At 47.5% G+C, this 7210-nt stretch overlaps 1 protein-coding gene across 4 annotated transcripts in view; it reads left to right on the top strand.

The window, feature by feature from the left end:
* Positions 1–7210, top strand: part of NFATC2 (nuclear factor of activated T-cells, cytoplasmic, calcineurin-dependent 2) — a 177904-nt gene that overhangs the window by 12628 nt on the left and 158066 nt on the right. The window lies entirely within an intron of this gene.

Genomic DNA, 7210 nt, shown 5'->3' on the forward strand with positions numbered 1-7210 from the left:
ATCTCCTGACCTCGTGATCCGCCCGTCTCGGCCTCCCAAAGTGCTGGGATTACAGGCTTGAGCCACTGCGCCCGGCCTATTTTTATTTTTCATAGAGACGGGGTCTTGCTCTGTTGCCTAGACTGGTCTCCAACTCCTGGCCTCAGGCCATCCTCCTGCCTTAGCCTCCCAAAGTGCTGGGATTATAGGCATGAACCACCATGCCCTGCCTAAATGCATTTTCAACCCAACAATATTTTCAGTGTATCGTGGGTATATCGGGATGTCACTCATCATAAGTTGAGGAGCATCTGTACACTATCAGAGCCGGCTGCATAATTTTCAGGGCATTCTACAAAATGAAAATGCATTGCCTCTTGTTCAAAAAGTATTCAGAATTTTAAAAATGTCAACAGCAGAGCATTCAACCAAGTGCAGGCTCCTTCTAAGCACAGGCTGTTCCAGGTGCAGGGTGCTGTGTGACTCTGCATGTCACATCCCATGAAGCGAGCCCCGGCTGCTACTCAGATTAGCTTGGTTTTCCTTGTTAAACAATCCTTGAATTTTAGAGCTGAAATGGTAACTCAGGTATTATCTAATTCACCTCCTCCCATTTGACAGATGGAGAAACTGAGGCACAGAAGGTGTCTTGCTTAAAGGTCACAGAATGAGTTAGAGAAAGAACTCAGTTTGGATCCTGGGCATCCCAGCTGTGGGTTGTTCTTTAACGTACCACAAGATCACTCCAGGCTTGGTCAAACATTTATGTCTTCATGCCATTGACCTACAGCAGGAAGGTCAGCCTGGAAGGGGTGGAAGGGATTCAAATGTACCAGTCTTGTTATAAATAACTCAAATTAGCTGGGTGTGGTGGCACATGCCTATAATCCCAGCTATTATGGGCTGAGGCAGGAGAATCACTTGAACCTGGGAGGCAGAAATTGCGGTGAGCTGAGATTGCGCCGTTGCGCTCCAGCCTGGGCAACAAGAGCGAAACTCCATCTCAAAAAACAAACAAACAAACAAACAAACAAAAAACCCCCAAAAAAACTCAAGACCTTTACGTATTTTCTGTAACAGAACATTGTCTTTTATAGATAGTCTTTTTCTTTCTGTGCCTCACTCCTTGTTTTGGAGACGGGGTCTTGCTATGTTGCCCAGGCTGAAGGGCTGTGGTTATTCACAGGTGCAATTGTCATGCATTGCAGCCTCAAACTCATGGGCTTGAGCGATCCTTCCGTCTCAGTCTCCAAGTAGCTGGAACTACAGGTCTGCACAACCATACCAGGCTCTTTTTCTTTTTAAGCAACATGTGCAGGTAGAATTTCCCTGAAGCCATTGAGTCAGATGAAATGTTATTTCTCTACAAATAATTACAAGTATTGCAACCAGGCTAGAGGCTGGGCTGCCAAGGCTATAAAACACTGCTAAATTTCAGGACATCCCTGTGGAGTCCCATTAAGCTGAGCAAAGAAGGAACTTGAGTTCTCCTAATGGTGCAGTTTTATTCACTGATTGATCTCTCAGGTAGAAGCTCTGTTGGGCGCCATTCTTCCATTCATTCCTTCAGCTGCTTTTTAGTGAGAACCTACCATGTACTGGCTACCAGTCTAGGATCTGGGGATACAGCTGGGGTTGCCAGATAAAAATACAGGATGTCCACTTAAATTTGAATTTCAGGTAAACAATGAATAACTTCTTAGTTTATGTCTGTCCTACATACTATTTGGGACATAGTTCTACTAAGAAAAGCATTCATTGTCTAAAATTCAAATTTAACTGGATGTCCTGTATTTGTATTTGCTAAACTTGGCAACTCTAGATACCCCAGGGAAGAAAACAGACAAATATCCCTGCCCTTGTGGGGACTGCACTCAAGTGAAAGGAACAGGCAACAAACTGACGAAGAAATATACATATGAATAAAATATACCATGTGGAAAGGCAACGAGGAATATGAAGCAGGGTGAGGAGACAGAGAATGCCGGGGGGATGCGATTTTTATTAGGACAGGCAGGGAAGGTCTCTCAGAGGTGACTTTTGAGCTGTGAAATGAACAAAGAGAGGTAGCGGCCAGGAAATATCTGAGGGAATGGTAGGTGCAAAGGCCCTGGGGTGGGGTCATGTGGGCGTTTTCAAGGAATATGTGGACGATCAGGGTGGCAGAGGGAGTAAGAGAAGGGGAGAATGGCAGGAGATGATACCCAAGGAGAGCCAGGTGGGATGTAGCTTACGTAGGGCCTTGCAGACCAAGGGCTTTCTATTTAATTTTAATTTAATGGGAAGCCACTGGAGGGTTTATCAGATGTGTATTTTTTAAAGGCTCCCTCTGGTTGCTCCACACAGGGGCAAAAGTGGAAGTAGCAAGTCCAGGGAGGAGGCTTCTGCAGTTGTCCAAGTAAGAAATAATGAAGGCCTGGATTCTTGGGAGGTGGGAGGAAGAACAGTGAAGTTAGTGAGAAATGGGTGGCTTTGGGTTACATATGGTGCAACTGCCTGCATTTGCTGAGGGTTTGCATGTGGGCATGGGAAGAGGCAAGGACTCAAGAACCACTCTTCGGTGTTTGATTGGAGAACTGGATTACAGGCAGAGCAATACTTGAGTTGAGGCATAATGAGGCAGGAACAGCTGGAGACGTAGGCTTTGGTTTCCGACACATTCACACTGAGGTGCCTGTTAGACGCCCCAGTGGAGATGTTGGATTGGCATTGGATATACAAGCCTGGATTTCTGCGGAGAGGCTCAGGTTGTAGATTAAAATGAGCTTTCTACCAGAAGGTGGAAAGGAAGGCAGAGCTGTAGGTGGGGGGTAACTCCAGGGCAATCTTGAAGCAGCCTGGGGACGCAGAACCAGGAGGAGCTTCTTGAAGGTGCTTCAGGAGTCAGTGCTTCTTAACTATTTCTATCCAGGTGGACCCAAATTATGCTCCATTTTAAGGAAGCCTAGAAGAGGAAGAGAGGTAACTCACAGATGGACCAAAGGATGAGAGTCTATGAGTCTCATGAATCCTTCCACGTTTTCTTATCTCTATGGCTACCACTGATCTCTGTAGTTCACGCCCCCATTATCTCTTGCCTGGATGACTATAAAAACTGCCTAGTTGGTCCTCCTGCTTCAACCCTTGCCCCCTGCAATTCTGCGTCCTCAGAGAACCCAGAGCCATCCTCTAAAAACTCACCTATGATTCTGTCATGTGCTGCCTAACACTCTCCAATTGTTCCCAATTGCTTTCGGGTCCCAAACTCTCAACATGGTCTCCTGGGCCCCACTTACCTCCTAGCCTGATCTTACACCATCTTCTCATCCTTCCCTGAGCACCTGCCACTCACGTCTTCTTTGGGGTCCTCTATTGTTTCATATTTCCTTCTGCCTCAGAGCCTTTACACATACTCCCTCATCGCTCTGTTAGTACCTCCCCTTGTCATTTCCTAACTAACTTCTACCAGCCTTCCAGTCCCAGCTTAAACGTCGCTTCCCTAGGGCAGCCTTGCCTGAATTCCCTGTCTACATCAGGTTTCCTTGACATAAGCTCCAGAACACATTCTCCTTGCCTTTCATGGCACCTATCTCAGGCTGTAATTAGACTCTGGGATTAAGTGCATGTTGAAGGGAGCTGAGTTCCTGGGCCAAATAGTTCCAGGGTCAAATAGTACCAATGTGTGCTGGAAGTTTCAAAGTCTCACTAGCTTCACTAGCTTTCTGTTGCACTTCAGTTGGAGAGGCTGGGGAAAAACTCAAAGGCCAGGGTGTCCAAAGGAGGTCGGACACGGGATAGAGAGAAAGTTGACAGAGCTGCCCTGTGAAGGCCGCCATCCCACCCCCATCCCTCCACCTCCCAGAGTTGCTCTCGACGCATAAAGGTCATGCATTCTTTTCCCGGACCTTGTTCCTAAGAGCACAGATTGTTTATTTTTGAATTGAAAATATGCCTTTCCCACAGCCCGAACTACCACCTTTCAAGGTAACCTTTAGGGAAGAAGACCATTTTACTCCCCATTGTCCAGCAGAGACTCTTTTATGGATTGGCACCTAGTCTGAACCACTTCCTTTTAAACAACTCTGATTACAATAGTCCAGACTCCAAATCCCAGAAGTTTTGAAACTATATCCACTGTTCAGAGGGACAACGAAGGCAGTTAGACTGTCCTGAACTGTCCTGCCTCAGGCTGAAATTCCTGTAGCACTTGATCAGCTGCAAAGTGATCTTCCCTTTAATATCTCATTTTATCGTTGGGTAGCTGAAGAGGAAGTGGAGTTGGGGTAAGAATTTAGGTTCTTGCCCTAGCAGTTGGGTGGCCAGGGTAAGCCTCAGGGTGGAGGACCCTTAAAGAAAACTCTAAGGATTTTAAGGAGAGTCAGACTCTGCATCCATCCAGGCAAACATCTACTCTTCCATTGATTAATGGATCCATTCATCCATGCAACACATTCGCTCTTTCATCCATCTGTTCATCCATCTATCCTCCATCAATCCATCCATCTATCCTTCATTCATCCATTTATCCTCCATCCATCCATCCTTCCATCCATCCACCCTCCATTCACCCCTCCATCCATTATCCATCCATTCATCCAACCATCCCCTATCCATCCATCCATCTTTCATCCATCCATCCTCCATTCACCCAGCCATCCATCCATCTACTTATCCATCCTCCTTTTATCCACACATCCATTGTACATAAAGCTGCGAATGAGGTGGTCATAGCCTCTGCCTTAGTGGATCTTAGGCTGGTGGAGATAAAATTCTCTGACTGGCCCAGTCTGGGTCATTCATCCACTTCTTTGCTTGGGGAAGGTGGAGCAGCTAGGTTGAAAGCTCTAACAACATTATGTTTAGAGTAGTTTCCCCCAGGAACACACTGGGGTGCTGTTATGAGAAGAAGAGAGGAATTATTCTGGGTAGGCACAATCAACAAGTGTCCACTAGATTTAGTGACACCTAATAATTATGGGATGGAGGGATGAGAAAGGATGTGGGGAGGCATTCCCAGCTTTTCTCCTTTTCTAAAGCACAGGGGAAGCCTGGTTTTCTTATTTATTGGCCAAAATTTCATCAACTGGACCTTGGGTCCCTGTCATAAGGACCCAGAAGAATCCATCTCTTTCTAGATACTTGTCTATAAGTATCCTAGCTGGGGTCATCACTCTTCCCTCCTCCACCTAAATGCATCAGCCACCTGCAAGATGCTTGTTGGATACACATGGCATAGAAGTGCTTATCCTTAGGAAACAAAGGCTGGAATTTCTTTATGCTCTGACAACCAGGAGGTGCTGCCCAAGACTCTGAAATGAGTCCTGAGCCAGCCCCAGGCCCCTGCAATAGAGTTTGAGTCTAAACTAAAGTGGTTCCCATCTCTGGCCACACATTGGAAGCATCTGGTGAGTTTTTACAAAATACTGATGCCTGAGTCCCAACCCCAGAGATTCTGATCAAATCGATGTCTGGTGGTGCTCAGGTATTTGAATACAAATTTTAACAGCTCTCCAGGTGATTCTAATGTGTAGTCTGGGTTAAGAACCACTGGTCTGAGTGCAATTTGGAAAACCCCGTTCATAAATGTGCTTCTTTGCTTTTAGGGCATACACATGATGAAGGGAGAGGCTGTGGCTTGTTTATGGTTGCATCCACATCTTGTGGCAGTGCCAGGCAGGTGCTCAATAAATATTTGTGGAATGATGGATGGCTTGGCACAAATCCCCTTAATGGAGCTGAGATGGCTCCCCCTGAAGAGTGTGTGTCCTCAATTCCTCCTGGCACATGGGGAAGGACTCGAATCACTTGGGGTCAAGCTGGGTTCTCACGAGGATCTTAAGGCCTCTCCCATCTAATCTTCTCATTCTCAACACTGGCTGCACGTTAGATTCATCTGAAACTTAAAAAAAAAAAAAAAAATCAGGCCGGGTGCGGTAGCTCACGCCTGTAATTCCAGCACTTTGGGAGGCCGGGGTGGGCGGATCACGAGGTCAGGAGATTGAGACCTTCCTGGCTAACACGGTGAAACCCAGTTGCTACTAAAAATACAAAAAATAAGCCGGGCGTGGTGGCGGGTGCCTGTAGTCCCAGCTACTCAGGAGGCTGAGGCAGGAGAATGGTGTGAACCCAGAAGGCGGAGCTTGCAGTGAGCCAAGATGGCACCACTGCACTCCAGCCTGGGCGACAGAGCGAGACTCCATCTCAAAAACAAAACAAACCAACCAAACAAAATTCAGACATTCTGCTTCAGTGGGTTTGGATTGCAGCCTGGCACGGGTGTGTGAAAAGGTGTCCCAGGTGATTCTAATGTGTGGGAAGGGTTGAAGAACACTGTTTTGATCTTTTCTTACCTCTGTGAGTCTGTTTCCAACTTCAGTTAAATTGGCAGAGCCCCCGGCAGAGTTCTATTGGAGGGTGTTCCTTAGTTACTGGGTCCTTATGCAGCATTTGCCAAATGTACCTGTTCATTAATGCTCACGTTGGGTGCTTAATTAAAAATACATATCCACGAGTCTGTATTCAGACTTATGGAATCAGAAGCTCCAGGGAGGGGCCTGGGAATCATGCTTTAAACAAGCAGCCAGGCGTGTTTGTCACTTGCCAACCGCCCCATCAGAACTGTACTCCTCGTTCTCCCTCCAGCACACCCAGCCCCCTCGAGCTCTGGCTCTGTGTTTTGGTTCTCATTGCCAGAACACGCTTCCCCAAGATCGCCTCATCAATCAGGATTCTTCAAATGTCACCTCCCCAGAGAGGGCCTCCTTGACCACCCAAGGGACTAAAGCCTCCCCAGCCTTTACCCTGGTGAGTTCTCTCCTGGCCCCATAAGGAGATGCTTTTTGTCCCGTTTCTCTCCTTCAGGTCTCTCCCACTACCAGAGCCTGAGCTTCTGAGGGCAACAGTGTCTGGCTCCTGCTGGATGCCCAGCACCTGGCACGTGGTAGGTGGCCAGGAGGCATAGCTGTAACGAAGGGACTAGTGCTGTCAGTCTGATTCCTTCCCAGGCGCTGGGGACTTGAGTTCAGGGCCATGCAGGTGTCTGAAGTACTGTGAAAATCATGCCGCCCCCGTGGGCACACGGAGATGTCTGGAGACACGGGTCTGCAATAGAAGTGGGTGGAAACCCCCTTCCACCCCATGGAGAAGAAAAGCAGGAAAAAGTGTGGGGCCAGTGGGTCCCTTAGGGCAAAAGTCCTAGTGGCGGCAGCTTTCTTGTCTAGACCCTGGTTCGTGCAGGGCGTGTCGCGCTCAC

Source organism: Colobus angolensis, unplaced genomic scaffold (assembly GCF_000951035.1).
Source record: "Colobus angolensis palliatus isolate OR3802 unplaced genomic scaffold, Cang.pa_1.0 Scaffold319, whole genome shotgun sequence".
Lineage (NCBI taxonomy): Eukaryota > Metazoa > Chordata > Mammalia > Primates > Cercopithecidae > Colobus > Colobus angolensis.